Genomic DNA, 18,295 nt, shown 5'->3' with positions numbered 1-18,295 from the left:
AGCTGTGCTGAGTCAGAAGAAGAGGCATTAGAGGCAGGGTCCATGGTGGGGAATGCGTCAGGCTCCTCAGAAGTGGGTACCAGTGTTGTCTTGGCCAGTCCGGAGCAATGAGGATCATCTTTGGTCTGTCTGCTCTGGTCTTCAATAGAACTTTGGGCAGCAGAGGAAGAGGTGGGAAGGCATAAACTGTCATTGATGTCTGACTGAAAGAGAGAGCGTCCACTCTCCAGGCCTTTGGATGGAAGATCTTTGAGCAGAATTTTGTCAATTGATGATTTTTGTGGGAGGCAAAGAGATCTATGTCTGGCCTTCCCCATTCTTGGATTATTTCTGTAAATACTTTTGGATGCAACTTCCATTCATGTGGGTCTGACATATTCCTGCTTAGGTTGTCTGCCAGCGTGTTTTCCTTGCCTGGCAAGTACTGTGCTTGTAGTTCCATTTGTAAGTCCATGGCCATGTTCCAAAGTGACATGGCCAGTCTGCATAGGGGGTAAGAATGTGTTCCTCCCTGCTTGTTTATGTACCACATAACTGTGGTGTTGTCCTTTCTTATCAATAGTTGACCTGGTTGTAGGAGGTCCTTGAAAGCTATAATAGCATTTATTACTGCTAGCATTTCTTTTTGATTGATTTGAAGGTGCCTTTCTTTTTGGGACCACTTGCCCTGAATGCACCGATCTGTCATGTGCACCCCCCCAGGCGTAGTCCGAGGTGTCTGTTGTGATTACTTGATTTGCTTGAGGCTTGCTGAATGGAAGACTTGTGTTTGTTTGACATGCTTGAGCCCACCACAGAAATTCCTTTTGCAGACATGGAATTAGTGGTATTATTGTTTCCAAACTGTGGCTGTGTTGAGACCATATGTTTTTCAGGTACCATTGTAGTTTCCTCATATGCAGCTTTGCACATGGGATTAGTAAGATGCAAGATGCCATGAATCCCAGACCCTGCAGGATTTTCCTTGCAGTTAGCCTGGTGCAATTTGCTAGTGTTATGAAGTATTGAATTAGTTGCCCCTGCTTCTCTGGTGTGAGGTAGGCCATCTGGGTGTTTGTGTCCAAATTGGCACCCAGGAAAATTATCTTCCGAGAGGGTATTAGCCTTGATTTCTTTTTGTTGACTGTGTATCCCAGAGAATTCAATAACATTATTACATAAGCCAGATGTTTCAGAAGAATGTGCTTGCTGTCCGCTTGGATCAGGCAGTCGTCCAAATAGGGATATATTTGTATCCCTTGAAGTCTGCAGTAGGCAATTACTGATGCAAGGCATTTCGTGAATACTCTGGGCGCAGTAGATAAGCCAAAGGGCAATGCAGAGAATTGATAATGGGTCGAACCTGCAAGAAATTTGAGGTACCTTCTGCAATTTTGTCTGATAGGGACATGCAGGTATGCCTCCTTGAGGTCCAATGTTACCAGCCAAGACTCCTTGCCCAGCATGGGAAGAAGTTGCTGTAGAGTGAGCATCTTGAATTTTGGTACGAGTAGAAATGTGTTTAGGATAGATAGATCCAAAATAGGTCTCCAATCTTTTCCCTTCCTTGGCACCAGAAATAGCCTGGAATAAAAACCTTGACCTTGTTCGTGCGTAGGTACCTCTTGAATAGCTTTCATGTTTATGAGATCTGTAATTTGTCTTTGTGCCTCTGCCCTTTGATTGTGTGGCAGGTTCGGCATGCTTCTCATTTTTGGAAGGGTGTGAAAATGGAATTTGTAACCTCTGTTTATAATGTCCAGGATCCATTCGTCCTTTGTGACAATATACCAATTTTTTTAAAATAATGCCAGATTTCCTCCTAAGGGGGTTGCCATTTGCGATCTGGTTGGCATGCAAAAGGGAAAGTCATTGGGTTTGCTTTCTGAAAGATTGTGAGTTGTCTTCACCACCTCTTTGTGTAGGAGCTTGCCATTGTCTGCCTCTATACGATCCTTGGGATTGTCCTCTGCCCCTCAGTCGCCTGTATCTGCCTCTTTGGGGTCTGTCTGTGGCAGGAAAGGACCAGTTTTTGGAAGGCCAATTTCTACTAAAACGTGGGGGTTGAACCTGTAGAAATTCTTTCACAGTTTGCATTGATTTAGCCTTTTCCTCCATTTTCCTTAATACCTCCTCAGCATTAGCACCAAATAGTACATCCTTTTGAAGAGGGGCATCTAGTAATTTAGCTTTGACATGATCAGGCAAGGCTTATTCCTTGAGCCAGGCATGCCTACATATGACTGATCCTGTAACAGCAGCTCTGCATGAGGCCTCTAGAGCATCAAAACCACATTGTAAGGTATGCTTACCCACTTGTTCTGCACTATGCATCAAATCCTGCAACTCCTTCAAGTCTGGTTGTTCAGGTTGTGACATTTTACTTTTCAATTGTGATAACAAAAACTGTTGGTATTTTAGCATACGAAACTGACAGTTTAAGGCCCTCATGGATAAGGTAGCCGAGGTATATACCTTTTTTCCCCACCTTTCTAATGATCTGGAATCTCTCTCGGAAGGCAGTGGATTTTTAGCAATGGAGGCCTTAACTCCCTTGGGGCCCTGTGAGATGGTTTCTGGGTCAGCAGCATGGCTTTTGTATAGAAATTGGTGTGAGTCAGGGACCCTGTAGTACCTGTCAGGCTTAACTGGAGCTGGAGGTAGAGAGTCCGGGTTAAGGCAGGCCTCCAAGTAAACATCATCTAGGATGTCCAAGACAGGAGGTATAGCCAGAGGCCTGTGCTGAGGAAGCAAGAGAAATTACCTGAGCCTTTTCTTGGAATCTGAATAATCCTGGCCTTCCCAGTGGAAGTGTTCCCTTAAAGTATGCAAAGTTTCCCCAAATGAGTAATCCTCAGGGGGGGATACAGAAGGGATGGACTCCTCCGTATCAGAGTCTTCAAAAGGGGAGTAAGAATGTTCCTGATCATCAGAGTGCTCTGAAATAATGGAGCCCTGATCAGAGGAGGGGGAATCTTCCTCTACTCTAGGCCTTTTGTCCGGAGGGGGCTGAGAACCTCTGATAAGAGTAATTAAATCCTCAGCCATTTTAAGCATCTGTTTCTTAGGCATGGGGCCTGGAGGTGGGCCCTGTGTAGCTGGTCTCTTAGAGTGCATGGTTGCTTTAGACTTTGTGAAAGCCTTGATGGAGAAAGAAGAGGAAGGTCTTGAGTGGAGGTAGACCTGTCCACATTCTGAGTTTCAACGCCAAGAGTGGCTTCGGTATCTGTAGTTGGGGTGTGGGCCGAGGAGCCTGTGACCTCGGGCACAGGAGACACCATCAAAGACAGGTCGTCGGTGGTCAGAGGCTGCATAGTCGCCTCGCTGAGAACCGGACCACGTGTAGTCGGCTTTGGCATGGTGTCTGTAGAGGCCGCGGACCTCGTGTGTCGGTCCTTGTCTTTGCGTTTTTTAGACAAAATTGGAGTCTGAGTATCCGATGACATAGTATAGTTAAATGCTTTCCCAAAATAATGCTGGGCAAACTCCACCCGATGCTTAATAGTGCGTTTATTGAATGTAGCACAAAAGCGACAGACGGAGACGTCGTGGTCTGGGCCTAAACAAGGTATACAGAGAGAATGGAAATCCTTATGCGGTATTTGCTTCCCACAAGAAATACAATTATTAACTTTGTCTGACATCGGTCTGAGGCAAGAAAAGTTTCCCCAACGGGTACTTAGCTTTTAAGAAGACTTCGGTATCCAAATTTTCGTAATCTCAGGAGCTGGCCGACCGGCACTTGCGAACTGCTTCTGCTTCGGGCACCACGCAGCAAGAAAGACTGAAGAAAATGGCGTCGGCTGGTTCCTTTATACCCCTATCACACTGACATCAGGGAAGAAGCGACGACAACCAATGCCGGACCTAGACTTTGGAATTCGGCCGACCGAGGACCCGCCTGACGGCAGGAGAACCCATCTGTTATGACTGCAGCTGTATGCACGATGAACATCAAGTCAAAACAACCTGTCACAACACTGACTCCCTATTTACTAGATTGCATCTTACAGTCCAGTCAGAAGTATTCCAAGTTAGCAATGTTCCAATTAACAGCACTATCAAATAGCTAATTGGCAGTTGTGAGATATTGTCCCTATACATAATATTAAAACTGATCTAGATGCATAGCTTATATCTGGACATTCACAGCTGCAATTGCAATCAAAAAGCTTGCTTAAATTTTAAAATGGATCACAAAACCATATATATAAACTATACAGAATATATATCACAAAAGCATAATGACGACCAAAACATTCAAGCTGTCACTAACATTCTGTGGACAATAATATCTCAATATTCTCTACTTAACATGCCCCCAAATCACTGCAGACATATTCAGTTAATAATTGACAACAGCTATGAGTGATCTAAAGCTTTGAACATGGATAATGCATAAAAGTGTTATACACAGCAATATACTGATTGGAAAACAGCTTATTCAATCAATGTTTTCATCACAAAAACTTAAAATAAAAATGATTAATATCAAAACACATCCTGTCTATAATCAAGCATAACATATTATGGCAGCCTATCAAAATGCAGTCTCCCAATCCGTTAGGAAACAGCACACTGTCCATTCAAGAACTTTACTGGACAACAGTGTCACTTTGGCTGCCCCATTGCATAATAGATTTACAGATCTTAACAAGACATAATGCTGTTCCTAATTAAAATGATACAATAAAAAAAAAATATATATATATATATATATATATATATATATATATATATATATATATATATATGTATATGTATATATATATATATATATATATATATATATATATATATATATATATAAATATATCTATAGATATATATGTATATATATATATATATATATATATATATATATATATATATAGGTTCATAGGTTCATAGGTAGGTACTAGGCTATCGGCCCAAGGGCTTACGTAAGCCTAGCCAGCAAAGTTCCATGGCTTATGCCACCCAAATATGTATTGGACAGAAACTATAAGTAAAGCAACTCATGTACTCAGACATGCTCATTGTCCAGGATTAACTATATAAAAATATAATAATAATAATATATTAAAATCACAGTTTGATCAAAAAACTATGCAGCTTATGAGAAAAAAAGATAAATTCTAACCACCTATCAAAATATCTGTCTATTCACTAAAGACACAACACATGAACCAATTAGGGACATACCTGGATCACAATAACTTGCTTTAATAACATGTCACTTAACTAATTTATCAAATCAACAACAATTCCTTTCCTTACTAATAATTAACATAGACTGGTGTTGGAAATATACTCAGAAAGTATTACAATGTCTATGGAAATCATAAGGGGTACCCTAGGAACATAGACAACCCAATTGATGTGTAGCACTCATTCATCTCTGCAAACTATGTGCTTTCAAAACAGGCTTGATGGACGCATTACCATTTAAACCAGCTCCCCTATCAGCTCTTAATCTAACAATCCATCTCCATTCAGATCACTCTGTGACATTTTTAATATTGCCTAAATGGACATTTTCATGAATATCCTCTATCACTAAAAAATTGAAATCATGAGAAGGATGTTCAGCTACATGTTTTGCTAGGGCATTAACAATATTATGGATTCTAATGGTGTATACATGTCCCCTTATCCACTCTTTCCACAAGAAAACCTTGAATGCTTAAGACAATGAACTGCAATGCCAAAAAAAAAATTCCAAAACCCACAATGATGAAAACTCAGACTTTAAGTTTTTGGACAGTTCCCCCCACCCCCACATCCCCAATGTGTTTGGGTGGCAAGCACATCCCCAAACGTATATGTACCAATTCTGCAGTCACACAAACATGATGAAGGCAAACATGTCCACAAAAGAAAGAAATCACTGCCAGCACACTCTGAAACTTCACTAGCAGTGGATTGAAAGGAATCACTGCCAGTACACTCCAAAACTGCACTTGCAGTGGATTGAAAGGAATCACTGCCAGCACACTCCAAAACTGCACTGGCAGTGGATAGAAAGGAATCACTGCCAGCGCACACCAAAACTACACTGGAAGTGGATTGAAAGGAATCACTGCCACCACACTCCAAAACTGTAATGACAGTGGTTTTCAAAGACAGATATTTACCTAATTTTTATCCTCATTGTTTTGTGACTTGTCCATCTAATGTTCAATGCACAAAAACTCTGGCCTGAAAATAAACCTCTTGTTTTCCATTATTTATAATGTTTAAAAGATGAAGATTGAAAATAAATTTGCCTGATTGTTTTAATGCATAGACACTTTATATAACTGCTTGGATAATTATCTCTTTATCTATCAGCTCACAATTTATCAATTTGGTTTAAGGGGAAAAGATTAGATATTCTAGATGTCATTTCCAATTTGTGACAGAGCTATTGCTATTAATCACATTTAGTAAGATTTGGTAGAAATGTAAAGGTTATCATATAAGTAAATAAAATATAATTTGCAAATATAGCATTTGAAGTTTGAGTTCAGAAGGTTTATTCCTGCAATTAAGAGATCTGTGTACAATATTGAAAAAAAGGATTAAGTGATATAATGTAAGTCAATTACAGCTACCCTGACAAACTGCATGTAAAAAATTGAGGGACTATAACAAGTCCATTACCTTAGAAACCTGTTGAAGCTAAACTATAAAATGAGTTACAAATGTTCTGAAATAGGATAGGAAATTCAAATTAATTAGAAATTGTGAGGTAAATGGATTCTGAACTATCAACTATGTTACTAGAATTTGAAATAGAATCTTTGAGTAAATTGATATTAATTCTAATATAATGTTATTATCACCAATTTAGCTTCCCACCATAAACCCTAAGTCTAATATTACAAAACTGAGATTGATTTTAATCTTGTTGCCATAATTAGGGTGATAATTTTCACAATGATATTATCAGTAAAAATCCATTGCTAATTTATGTCTAATTGCAGATTACTAATAGATTTGTTAAGAATGCGGTCTTGGATTGGTTAAGGTATATATTCCTTGCCCTATGATCTTGAGTATATTTAAATAAATATAGAGACTAACATTTTTTTTAGTTATTTGTATTATGACATATTATAGACATCCAGAGAGGGAAATCTGTCTATTACTAAATTATTAATTGTTTCTTTTATTTTTTCTGAAATAAAATGATTATGAAGATCACTTAAATATTCTAAGGGAAATACTTTGAACTGTTGAGATGAAAGTAATGTTCTATCATAAATTAGTAGTAGAATATCTCATTATAGCCGAGTGACATCTCCAGACGTTTCTGCAGTTACACCCTACTGCTTCTCTAGGCGTCAAATATTACCTGTTCATATTTGCATTAATAATTCCAAAACCATGTTACATACAAGGTATTGAAAAATTTTATCTTGAAGCATACATGATAGCAAACACAATTGTATTGATATATGACCTCTGTCAATGGGTATTTGTTAAAAATGTAAGGTGATAACTTCAATTTTTAAATGCTGAAGCCACACCCACTAGGAGTTAAAGGTACACACTCAAAAGAGCTCTACGGGGGGAATGAGATATATGCTGTGTTACTTTAAGTATTATTAAAGATTTTTAAAATTACATAACCTTCTGTGTAAACAGTCTAATTTTGAAAAGTAGATGAATGTTTAAGGGTGGAGTTTCAATATCCTTGTCAGGAATTTTGATGGAGTGCTCACTCATTTTGGTATATTCCACTTATTTTGTATTCATATTGTTATAACTTACTTTGGAGCTTTACATTTTAATTTGCCCTGCATAAGTTTTTAAGTGTTTTTTTCCACATGAAAATAGCCTGAGGCTTATGCAGGTAATTAATTTGTCTAAGTCTTTAATTAACATGGATCAATTAATTCACATGTACCCATAATATCTTGCAGACATTTAAGCTTACTGAAAGACTGGGAAAAACTGAAGTCTATTTTTTAAAGGATTAATCTAATGTTAACATCTTGATTCCAATGATAGTAAATAAATTTAAAGCATTCTATTTATCTATAAGCCAAGAAAGATCTCAAGGAAAGTTAGTTTTACTCCAATATGGAATATATATAGAAATAATTATTAGTAATGCATTTCTATATAGTCAATTCACTTCCAGATGTATATATCTAACTTATTTGGTTCTCTCAACTATAACTATATTTAAATTTCAATTTGTTTCAATTATGATTGCTAATCCACATGTAGCTGAATTAAAATATGCTGAAAACATAAATTGAATCCATGGTCTTTTATTTCAAATACAAACAAGACAAATGGATTTCCTGAAAACAACAAATGTGTGTGCCCATGTCATATAATACATACCACAGCAACTATATCTTTGAGAGAGTTTGGATTCCTTTCATATTCCAAGGTGCAATGTTTAATGACCAACTCATCTTGGATACTTATCATTTATCATAATGTTATCTAATTAATAGAGTATGCCAGTTTGAAAAGAAGGAAATTGTTTGTAAAAACTAGTACTAGTTCATTTGGATCTGGATTAAGCTAACAATCTATGCAGGGACATTTTGGAAAATCTAGGCTTATTCAGGGTGTCATGATCTGGCAGTTCATTGTCTCTTCTTAGAATGCTGAGGCAGCTATATACCTTGTACCTAATTCTAAAATATCATCCTTCTACTTTCTACATAACTAACTTAATCTAACCAACAAAATGCCATGTCAGAAACCCTAACTTAACCCCATAAAGCTGATAAACTAAAGTATATACTCAATGTTATAATATGGGAAAAAGTCCAGTTAGCAAGAACATAAGACTTAGCTCCTCACTCCACACAACATTAAAAGTAAACTCCCTGCTGTGCTCATATCACTAGTTGACAAGCATATGGTGGCCATATTACCATAACATCAATGTTTAGACATTAGATTGGATATTGTAGCATGTAGTCAATGCTCAGATCCATATGAAAATCTAATTTCTTAATACATTTAGGGTATAGCAAGAAGAAAGTCAATTTGCAAATGATATAGTTATTTGTTTAAGCATGGTGTCACCAGTGAAAAATGCAGCTAAAACTTTAATGATTATATTGAAATAATCTTCCACAAGTTTATCCTAAATGCTGTAGTGTAATTCAGCTTTAGACAATACAGATTAATATTTAGGGAAAAAATGATAATTCTCTCCAATATGTACAGCAAAAAAGCAATTACATAATATTACATAAATAATAGAATGTACTTATTCTAATAATATTAGAAGGCAATATAATTTTTGCAGAAAAAAACACCTTTTCAGCATATTTTACTGTCAGCAACCTGAACCATTCACAGCTTAAGTAATATAAAAGAGAAATTTCAGCTTAAAAATTATCATTCAGTAATTTGTGCATGAAGTCATCATTAAATACCGGACAATATTTAGATGATATTTACAATAGGTTAGAAGCTAAGGTTATTGTCCAATAACTTTAGATAATATCTGTTACAAATAATAATTGATAATTTTGTGGCATAGTGTTATTGAGGAAGGTAAGTCTTGGGATTCCAACTTAACATAAAAAGCAGACATGTCTATACAGCATGTTGATTTAATATTAACATAACCTGAGTAATACTACATACACGTTAAATTTTGAAATTAGTTCAGGACTTAATTCCAGTTAAATCTTCAACAGCTTTTAGCCAAGATTAATAGTAAAAGATAAGTTGACTATTATTAAGGTTCTATAAATCATTTGCTGACACTAAGCACACTTATGTAACCTTGAAATTGAAAAGCAGAATGTCAAGAAATACTAGATGAATTTTGCAAAATGATTTTTATATTCTAAAAGCTCATCAGATGCAGACAGTGAATCACAGCAGTAAGTTATTGACTCATGTAGGTACACCTTGCCAAAGAGGAGAGGTATCACGCAAAACAGATAAGCCATGAGCAGAGCTTTCACTCAAATGTGATAATAACACATAGTCACAGTCTTAATGCTAGTATTAACATGAAACAAACCCTTTGCAGACATTTCTCAAATGAAATTGCATGGTAATAATTTCATTCCCCATTAAAATGAATATACCTAAAATATTAACCACAATCCAGCTAATCCAATTAACAATATCTTAACTTCAAAGATGTGGTCATTCTGTCTCTGTACTATTTCCATGGTATCCTTGCATTTATATTTTATCCCATGGTACATATCCTTTAGTAAAATCACATATGTTTGTGTAGATATAAAACATTAATTGTAACCATTACATAAGTTTTCTTTACTACCTGGAGTATGAAAAAACAAAGCTCCTTCATTTTTGATACTCTACAGACCTTCTTCATATCCTAAAAGCAAAATAATTTTAGTCAATTGTACATATTAACATTCCTGATAGCAATATGTTAAGACTTCCTTACAACTGATTAAAATTGAACAGAACCAAAATATACACTCCTATGTTCCTAATATCCATTGTACCCCTTTTTCATATCAGCAATGTACATCTACATTCAGAAATAGCTTGCTCAACATGTCTGTGTGTGTGTGTGTGTGTGTGTGTGTGTGTGTATGGGGGGGGGTCCATACAAAAATCCTAATCCAGTGTAACTTAATAACCAATGAATCCATTTCCACATGGCCTTACTGAATGATTTAAATACACTAACCAAAAACAATCTATGGATAAAAAACTGTTATTATTTAAAAGGTAATAAATGAAAAAATACCACTGGTATAACACCATCTAATAAAAAACTACTTTACAGAACTTCATGACAAGGTAAACTTTATGTTAATTTTCATCAAGAATAATATTTTCATATCCAGGGGACATGATGCAAAAACAATTCCCTTCATTTCTGGAATAATATATCTCAGGTATTGAATCCAAGGAAAAATGAACTGTGATATTTCAAATGCGCTTAGTAACAGCTGTCCTTGTACAGCCAAAGCAGCCTTTACTAACACTAAACTAATTCTTTGCCAGCTGAGATATTTGACACATCAATGCTTGAGATAAGTACAGTATCAGTTTACCCCGTCCACAAACAGTTCCAAAAACTGATACTTGGCTCAACATCAGCAGATAATCCCCAGCAGACTATCTGAACCTATCAAATGAGCCAATATCCATTATTTCTATATCCTCATAAACCATCTAAAAAAAACATCCTTTAAAGAAGTATATGTCTCTAGGATATGGAAGTTATTATTGTCTTGTGAGTTAAAGGTAGCCCTTCAATTAAATTACCCATTTAAAAAGGTATCCTCTAAACACGGGCGGAGATTTTATAATAGTGTACTCATCCTCACATTGTGATTCATCTGATGTAAAATAACCTTCTAACACCCAAGTAACATGGGTTTTGTCTAGGTCAGAATGCAAAGACTGTCATCCTTCACTTTCGACTACCTCTGCATAAAACTTAGTGATGGGAAATTGATGGGTTCTGTATTTCTTGATCTAGTGAAAGATTTCAATGCAAACTATGATAGTATAACATTAACTTATCTAAAATGTTATGGTATTTAAAAGAAACCAATGCTAAGTCCAACTCACAGGGCACAAAGAGTTAATTGGAATAATTACCCTTTTATACCTAAAATCATTAAAAGTAGGAGTCCTGTTGGGAAGGGCATTTGATCATTACTTTACTCCACTTTTGCAAATAAACTGTCATCACAATCTTTCTAAGCCAAAGTAACAGAGTACATATATACGTGTACTTCACTATGTTCTTCAAACACATTAAGTAAGGTCTGTAGCCACTTTTATACATGCTTTAGTCAAAATCATTCTTAAAAGACTTATCTTCCCTGCAATTGAATGTATCTATAACTAAAGTTTGTTTGTTTTCACCTGCCATGGTCCATTGAGATTAGTACACTACCCCAGTAAAGATATATATATATATATATATATACACAATAAAACTGGACCAATTCAGTAATCAAATTGCAACCAGCATAAGAAATAAGCCCCATCATTGCAATGCTCTAATGAAGATACAATGGCTTATGATTAATCAGAATACTGCATGACTTCAAAGAAAAATGGCCCATTCTACCCTGTATGCATTAACTAGATGCTCAACCATTCAGTAAATGATCAAACTTATGGCTACATCATTATCTCTTATTGCAACTCATAGATGAAAAAATACCATGTTTTGTCTTCACTAAGGAGGTATGTACAGTGTAAAACAAGCTACTGATCAATATCAGAAGAATCCATTAAAAAAATAAAATAAAACAACAGCAGTTAGAATTAGTTGTCAAGCTGTATTTCTGTTAAAATATGACTACCCGTGTGATGCTATGGTAAAATAACAGCCTGTTCACATCAGTTTCAAAACCTTTACACACCTCTTAATCACCCTCTCTCCACATCCCTTTAACCTTTTGCCTATTCATTTTTTTCAGTGATGTGAATACATCAAATATAGTAACTGGGCAGCAAAAACGTGTTTTTTTTTTTTTTTTTTTGTGATTTCCCAGAAAAAAGACAGGCTGCCTAAACATGGACAAGCAATGTATGAATCTGTTTAACAAATAGCTCACTATTGCTTGAGTCTAAAGATCCTGTCTTACAAGTCATCATCATCATCATCATCTTCTTTCGGCTGCTCCCGTTAGGGGTCGCCACAGCAGATCATCTGTTTCCATTTCTTCCTGTCCTCTGCATCTTGCTCTGTCACACCAACCGCCTGCATGTCCTCTCTCACCACATCCATAAACCTTATCTTAGGCCTTCCTCTTTTCCTGTTATCTGGTAGCTTCATCCTTATCATCTTTTTCCCAATATACTCAGCATCCCTCCTCAGCACATGTCCAAACCAATGTAATCTTGCCTCTCTGGCGTTGTCTCCAAACCTTCCAACCTGGGCTGACCCTCTAATATACTTATTCCTAATCCTGTCCACCCTCATCACACCCAGTGCAATTCTTAACATCTTTAAGTCTGCCACATCCAGCTCAAACTCCTGCCTTTTTGTCAATGCCACTGTCTCCAACCCATATAACATAGCTGGTCTCACTATCCTCTTGTATACCTTCCCTTTCACTCTTACTGGTACTCGTCTGTCACAAATCACTCCTGACACTCTTTTCCACCCACTCCATCCTGCTGCTGTACTCTCTTCTTCACCTCTCTTCCACACTCACCATTACTCTGAACTATTGATCCCAAGTATTTAAACTCATCCACCTTCGCCACCTCTACTCCTTGCATCCTCACCATTCCTCTATCCTCCCTCTCATTCACACACATATATTCTGTCTTAGTCCTGCTGACCTTCATTCCTCTTCTCTCTAGAGTATATCTCCAGCTCTCCTGGGTCTCCTCCACCTGTTCCCTACTCTCACTACAGATCACAATGTCATCTCTTACAAGTGCGATAACTAAATAGTCTTCATTAGAGCTATATAACCTTAAGAAACTAACAAGGATTACAAAATCTGGTTTATGAGTACTCTTAAAACATCCAAGCATGCTGAAGTCGGTCTGGAGAAACCAGGAAGCAGTCCATAGGTTATAAGATGCATGCTTGAGATCACCATAACTCTGAACTTTCCATCTGAAAAAATGTGGAACACTGCCTTTCATAATGTGGAGTAAATGGGCAAAATGTGGAACACTTACTAACAAATTTAACTAAAGAACTTTCTGGATGGTTAAAATATTACTTTATACTTATGAAGCATTCTTTTGATTAATTATATGATTCAACATTATTTACTATGGTTAGAAATGTAGCAAAGCCTTTCAATGTAGAACTGAGAATATTGACTTTTTAAGACCCAAAATGAAGAACATTCCTCCTAATGAGGTACACTTGAGAGGTCTAGAGATCAGAGTGATGACTTCATCATAATTTGGAATGTGAAATGACATCACAGTATAAGAAGATCGACTCACAATATCAATAAATAAGCAGCCTAAGAAGTCTGATGGAGGAAATAAAAATCTAAATGTGGAAATCTTGTTAGCAAAGAAATGTGCAGATATTTCTCATTGATGCATTGTAACTACTTTATAATTTGTTCATTATTTTTCTATGAGAAAACTTTATAACACATTACTTTCTTTTCTAGCTGAAGGTGTGGTAAAATTGCTTTCTGCTAAATTGATTGTTGCTTTTACTTATGTCTGTAATTTATTTTCTGTGATTGTTCTCAGTGGACCAATTTCAGGTACAGCAATGTTCACTAGAAAGTACTACTGCAATAAACACACTTAAATAAACAAATTATCCATCTATCTATCTATCTATCTATCTATCTATCTATCTATCTATCTATCTATCTATCTATCTATTTCTTTCTCTCTCATTCTTCACTCTCTTTCTATGTGTGTGTGTGTGTGTGTGTGTGTGTGTGTGTGTGTGTCTGTGTGTGTGTGTGTGTGTGTGTGTGTGGTGTGTGTGTGTATTTGATGTATAAAGTGTTTGTATATATCTATATATTCACTTCAGAATCTCGAAATTCCGAAACATCAAATTTCATATGACCAAGACCATATGATCAATGTTTTGGAATATCGAAATTCCAAAACAACCCCCCCCCCCCAAAAAAGCAACAATTTAAATGTTTCTGCAAGAGGGCAAGCCCCCCTGCTCCACCCACACCCCCGCTACTTAAATATTCCAACTCTGAGAACACACTACAGCAAGGAAAAGGGAAATCTCCCATCCCACGCTGTATGCAGATCTCCGTTCACAATGTCAGGATTCCGAAAGTTCAGTCATATGGTCTCGGCCATATGAAATTCGATCTTTCAGGATTTCAGCATTGTGAAGTGTTCCCATATGTATATACACATGTATGTATGTATGTATATTGGATTTATAGTTGATGAGACAGGACATAATTCAGACACTGCCCACAACCACCTAAGAGAACAAAACTGGTTGATTAGCCTCTGTTGAAATTTCTGCAGACAGAAAAGCTGCCTTCCTTACAGACACTCATTGATAAATAAGGTGGGCAGTACTTATTCAGATCTAGTTTACCATTATAAAACCCACATGCCCCCAACAACAGTCAAACCTTCTTCCCTTCCACTACAGAGAGAAGAGCCCACATGCCCAGAGCCTGACAAGATGTATACGATGACTTTGGGCATGCAAGTCCAAAGCAAAAGAGTAATTATATGTTGATGTCATGTTAACTATTCAATAGGCCATCTTTGTAGAACAAATTCCTACCTCAGATCAAAGCACTTTATAACCCTAACTTATTCAGAGCTTCACAAGGTGAGTATTACAAACAGGATGCAACATGTAATAACTGTTTTCCCAACTACAGAAATTATGGCTTCCCTCATTAAGAATAAACATTGGGCACTTTCTACACCATCACTTATGAAGCTATTGTAGTAAGTGATTTAATCATATGGGATGTTCCGATATCTGTAATTTGACTTTTCTTAGCTATTCTTGTCATCAACCCTTTTGCACATTTTACTTGGGTTGAGTAATCATCTGTCACTACCTCTTCATTCAGTGTTACTTTCATACCTTGTTCAGTAGTCAGGCCGAACTACCACAGGTCTTCTCTCATGCAGTGCATACAGTTGCTGGATGGACATCCTTGTCTCCTCTTACATTCTTCCTGTTTTTCCAAATATGCTTTATTAAATTGTTTGCTGCTCTTTTTAAATATTTGACTTCTTCTTCTTCTTTCATCTTTTTCCAGGCTAGGGGTCGCCACAGCAGATCAACTGTCTGCTTATGATTGGCAGTGAAGTTTTACAGTGTCGAGTTGCCAGCCCAGCACCCAACTTTCCACAGAAGGCACACACATGCACACACTCATGCCTAGGGCCAATTTAGAGTGCCCATAATCTGATCTCCATGATCTTCTCTGCAACTGAGGCTGTTCTGGATTCCACTCCATTATTTCTACATCTGTTCAACAATATGCTCCCATCTTAGGCACTTCATTCTCCACTACCTCAAGCTACCTCAGCTGCTCTACCTTCAGTGTGCATGTTTCCTTGTCATACATAAAAACTACTCACACCACTGTTCTGTATACCTTATTTTCTGTCATTCTTCTGTCACACACTACCACTAATACTTTGTACCAGCTGATTGAGGTGCCTCTGATTTAATCATCTTGAACAGGTTACTGTTTGTGTAGTTTGTGTATTTCAGTGTCTTTTACTGTGCAATGCCACTACTCGATCTTGCTATTGCCTGTATTTTTTTAAGGAATGAAAATAGATGAAAAAAAGGGTAACCAGAAATGTGGGGGATGGGAGAAAATAAGAAAATCATATTACAATTTTTGGTATGCTTCTATGTGACAACTAATGTTGTGTACCTATAATTATGCTGAATATATCCTTGGATGTGTGGGCTTTACATGGAACAGCCAGAGCTGTATACATTTGGCTCTGGTCATGACTGAAAACTGTCTTTGAGCCTGCTGTTTTACTTGTCCTTAAGTCATTCAATCAGGACACTATCCATTACTTTCACTGCTGTCAGGTTAGCTGGCCTTTAATACATGGACTGGTCTTGCTATGCTCTTAAACAACAGGATGACATGCTGATTTCCAGTTATCTGAGTCTTCCCCTACAGGTTAGAGATTATAGAAAATTCTCTTTGTGCAGTTCTGCCAATATACCAGTTAAATGCCTGAGTGTTCTGCCTGTTTTACCATCTGCACCCTGTTCTTTGTCCCTGTTTAACCAGTCCAGATATTTTCTTATAATCACTCTATGTTAGTCCTTTCTTCCAGCTCTTAAGTTTCCTTTGCTATGTTCCACCACTAATCTGTTTTTCTTTCCTGAGTGATATGATTAGTTCTATTTTTTTCCTATTTCCTTTCTTATTAATGAAGATGCGCTGCCGTCAAAGCCACATGCATAGGAAAGGAGCACGAGTCCATAGGGCGTGTCGAAGTTCCGCACGGAGGCATGGAAATGTCAGCTGTCGACATGCAACCTAAAATGCTTGCATATAACAATTTGCAAGCAATAGTAATCACATCTGTCAGTGTCCATGGATGCAGAAACGTATGCAAAGCATGTAAGACAGTTCCTGCGAACACAAAATGATGAAGCAAACACAAATGCATGGTAGGGAATAACGGGTCCCTATCCCACGAACAAATGACATTGAAAACCGTGTGCCCGTAGTCCAATGCAATGTAGATAGTTATACCAAGTGGAAGTGACACGCATCATATGTTAGCGTGCCGCCAATAGGTACGTCCAACCCAATGGTCATGGTCACCAGCTGACCCATATTGTGAGGGAGGGTACACAGCTGGGCAGATGTGTCCATAACAAAAAACATGATAAATGTACATATCTAGCGACCGTATGACCGAATTATATCCTACAACGCATGTAATAGTCACATACAATAGGTATGTCTGTATTTCACATACCAAATGTGACAGGAAATAGAATAAGCATGTAAACGAAACAGAAGGAGCATATAAACTGCTACAACAATAAGGCAACATGTAGGCTGAAAGGAACCGTATTATCCATACCATTTACTGTGGGTACGTGTTGTCCAGTACATTCGGATATGTGTCCGGAATATATCCCATCCTGGACATAGGAAAAGGTGGCATCCTACCAATGATTAGAACAGTCAGCCAAAATCTGCACATCAGCGGTCCAAGCCGAACTTGTCAGGATGTGTCGCAGTTGAACGGGTATTACCCGAATATATCAGCCATGTCATGAAAGTTAAGTATGGGCGTGTACCTATGTGCGTGAGGTATAGCATGTGGAAGGTCAAACAAAGCAGGGTAGTCCACACAACCATACAGGTACCTGACATATGTAGGGTATGCAATGTGCTACCTTGACCATGTCATAGGCCATCAACCAAAGCAGTGATGGATGGAGTGTCAGGAATATGTGTGTGTGTGGGGGGGGATGGGTAATAGTATAATCCTCCAAGGCGACACTGTGTCGTATGCAGAATAGGTGAACTGGAGGTGTATAAGGGAGCAGCGGGTGAAGCAGAAAGAAACACAAAACCATGTATACACATCTGCAATACAACCAGACAGGCCATACTGTAGAACACAATCCCACAAACATATGAATATTAAAATGTGCGATACAAATGTATAGACATGTCACCAGCACATATCCACAGATTGGTCCTGATGGAACTGGCCTTATCAAATGCAACACACCTGGATGCATAATGGACTACCCAGCATCCCCTCCACAGCACACAACCCACTCCCATACCTGAACGTCCACCAAAACCAGCCATACTTGGCCTACTGGTTTGGTACAGCCACATCTACACATAGTGACCACTACGCATATGTAGTAGGTAGTGTCACCCTAGGCAGTTTCAGGAATGCAAACTATGTATCCCTT

At 37.5% G+C, this 18,295-nt stretch overlaps 1 protein-coding gene across 1 annotated transcript in view; it reads left to right on the top strand.

Annotated features, from left to right (window-relative positions):
- The window catches only part of LOC122808454, a 132,371-nt gene that overhangs the window by 37,045 nt on the left and 77,031 nt on the right, over window positions 1–18,295 (top strand). The window lies entirely within an intron of this gene.

This window comes from Protopterus annectens, chromosome 8.part0 (genome assembly GCF_019279795.1).
Source record: "Protopterus annectens isolate FY-2018-M chromosome 8.part0, PAN1.0, whole genome shotgun sequence".
NCBI classification, from domain to species: Eukaryota; Metazoa; Chordata; order Ceratodontiformes; family Protopteridae; genus Protopterus; species Protopterus annectens.
This window is presented reverse-complemented; position numbering and strand designations above follow the sequence as displayed.